This window comes from Telmatherina bonti (assembly GCF_933228915.1).
Source record: "Telmatherina bonti genome assembly, chromosome: 10".
NCBI lineage: Eukaryota > Metazoa > Chordata > Actinopteri > Atheriniformes > Telmatherinidae > Telmatherina > Telmatherina bonti.
The window spans coordinates 12,144,540-12,147,611 of record NC_136628.1 but is presented as its reverse complement, the minus strand read 5'-3'; positions in this window follow the sequence as shown (position 1 = coordinate 12,147,611).

The following is a 3,072-nucleotide window of genomic DNA, read 5'->3' as shown; positions in this document are numbered from 1 at the left end:
CTTCAGACCGACCCTCTCCGTAGGCTGTCAGATCAGCCTGTGGGCAAAACGAGTGAATTGAGACTCTTCCGCATTAAGGCCCGCCTTCCGCCAGATATAAGTTGCCACTGATTGGTCAGCTGCCATACACTACATCGGCAGCGCACACCGCAACTGCTTTCGCCATCATTGTAACATCTCATAAACAGAAGAATTGGGCTAATATGAACTCAATAAAAAAAAACAAAATACAATGTTAACACATAGCATACAGCCCTACATGTTCGAACCTGAATCAGACCCTGAAAACGAAGTGGAAAACAGCAACCCACAGCAACGAATGCAGCAGGATGTCTCTCTTTGGTAAACTCACCAGCCATCGTTGGAAATAACTTTATCTGACGTTTTCCACCCGCCTGATGTATTTGTACATGCCCTTGTTAACCAGTAGAAGGTAACCAATCACCGAACCTTATCCCCCGGGACGTCACAAGGATTTCCAAGTATAAAAAACTCTCTAAAACGACACGTTTTTCGTCGCCATGGAAACCGAACGGAAAGAGTGCTGGAACTCAAACTCAAACATGCGTTTAGGTGATTAAAAACAGTGCAGTGCACATGTCTGATGAGGATTCAACACTAACACTGTAGAAAGCTCAGAAAACTCAAAATACCATAATAGGACCCCTTTAAAGTCTGACAATAGATGTTCCAAGTGAGTTTGAGCAAAGCCAGATTTTTGGTGGACTCTGGGAGTGATCTGGGCCAAATGATTTTTCCCATCTGGGTTGATGGAGAATTTCCAGCAAAAGTCAACGCATAGTGGATGTTACACGCAGGGTATATGTTATGTAATCGAATCCATAATGAAATATAATAAATTGTATTATATTTGGCACAATTATTGCAGAGAGCTGGAGCTCATCTCAGCAGTCACTGGGTGAGAGGCTGTGTCACCATGAACGAGTTGCCAGTTCATCACCGGAGCAATACAGAGATTTTGCATCGGAAACTATGAATCAGAAGCGAATTTCAGTCTTGTCAAAAAACTGAAAGTATACCCACTTCTTGTGGCACCACAACACCACTGACTAAGCGGTTAAGAAAATAGATGGATGGACCATTATATTTTAATATATTGTATCATAACCTACTGTAACTGGTTTATTGCAAACTGGTCAGCCTTTTTCAGTGGGGAATTGATGGCCACTTCAATGCCGAGACCTGCTGGTCGCTTTAAATAGGCTACCTATTGTGAGAGTGCTTAGTCAGAAACCACACATTTTCTGGGGGAATAACAGCACTTATGAGTTAACCCAAACATATCTGGGAAGAAATGTAGATTCTCACTGCTTTCCTAACGGCGTGTCTCTCGTTATGTCTTGATTTGCTCTGATCCTTATTCGTTTCGTTTTCTTCTAGTTTTTTTGCTTCTTCTACTCCTGTCATTTCATTGGCAAATGTGTTTTATCGCCATCAACTGGTATGGGGTGTGGGAGCCAAAACCCAGAGACTGTGTATTACTCACTACACCTACAGTAAGTTCATCAACAGTAAGTTGTACCTGTTATGAAGACAGGACTCTATTAGGACTATTTATTGTTGCACTGTACCTTGGGTGTAGTTTTCAGGCCGACCACCAGAGGGCGCGATTGTGAGCTAAAATGATAAATAATTGTTTTTTGGTTTGGTCCTAAGCTCCGGGGATGGTGGCATGCTCTTTTGTGTGTTTTTATCTTAAGTGTGCGTCCATGAGACAGGTGGGTGTCTTACAGTGTGACATGAAAAGGTTCTGCATAAGTTTTAATGGTCTTATGATGAAGGCTGCACGGCGGCGCAGTGGTTAGCACTGTGGCCTCACAGCAAGAAGGTCACTGGTTTGATCCTTGGCTGGTTTGGTCAGTGGCCTTTCTGTGTGGAGTTTGCATGTTCTCCCCGTGTATGCGTGGGTTCTCTCCGGGTACTCCGGCTTCCTCCCACCATCCAAAGACATGCATGATAGGTTAATTGGTCACTCTATTTTGCCCCTAGGAGTGAGTGTGAGCGTGAGTGGTTGTTTGTCTCTCTGTGTGTGGCCCTGCGATGGACTGGCGAGCTGTCCAGGGTGTACCCTGCCTGTCGCCCAAAGTCAGCTGGGATAGGCTCCAGCTTCCCCGCGACCCTGAATAAGCGGTTCGGAAAATGAATGAATGAATGATTCTTCCTGTTAGCATCAAAGCTAATGTGTAAGCTTACCACGATTGTCCAGCAGACTCTGTACATATATTGATTGTTTATTCCTCTTCATATGGGTGGAATAGCCCCCTATGTTAGATTTGTACATGGTACAGACATCAGGAATGTGCTCAATCTTTTTTCTAAATTCTGAATAGACCCAGGCAATTAGTGGTGATTACTTTGAGGCCTATTCTTTATGTTGGAATTGACCTGAATTATTTGTTTATAATTTGGTTGTGATTTTATCATTTGTTAATGTTTGTATTATTAGTCTCTCATATCCGCTTTATTTTGTGTATTACAGAACCACACACCCACACTTCCATATGCCATATACAGTATGTAAACCATGGCTTGGAATAAAGGAGCCTAAAGGATTCTCCTGGATTTTCTTCTCGCATTCTAACCAATGCACACTCTGCGATCACAATACTGAACCAGATCAGCGTAGTAAAGTACCATATCACTTGATGATGATGTTGTATGATATCACTTGTATCGAAGTAAAGGTTTAATCCTTCTGAAGTATTCAGATGGAGGCTGCATGGTGGTGTGCTGGTTTATCAACAGCGGCAGTGTTGCAAACCAAAAGGTTACAAGCAGTGCTTTGAGTGGAACAAAATAAGTGCTGGTACTGTAGCCCAGGAGGAGAAAACTCTTAAAAGAGCGAGTGCTTTTTTTTTTTGTTCCGTTTCACCAAATCGCCAAAGTTTTAAATATACTAAAGCATGAAGGCATCACTAAATTCACTTAATCCCACGTGGGGATACCAATTCCTCAACAACCAATTAGAGACTACGCAAATCCAGTCCGGCCTGTAAGCTCAGGGGTAAGGCCCTGCGTATTATGTTCTTTGTTCTTTTCCCATGCTTCCAC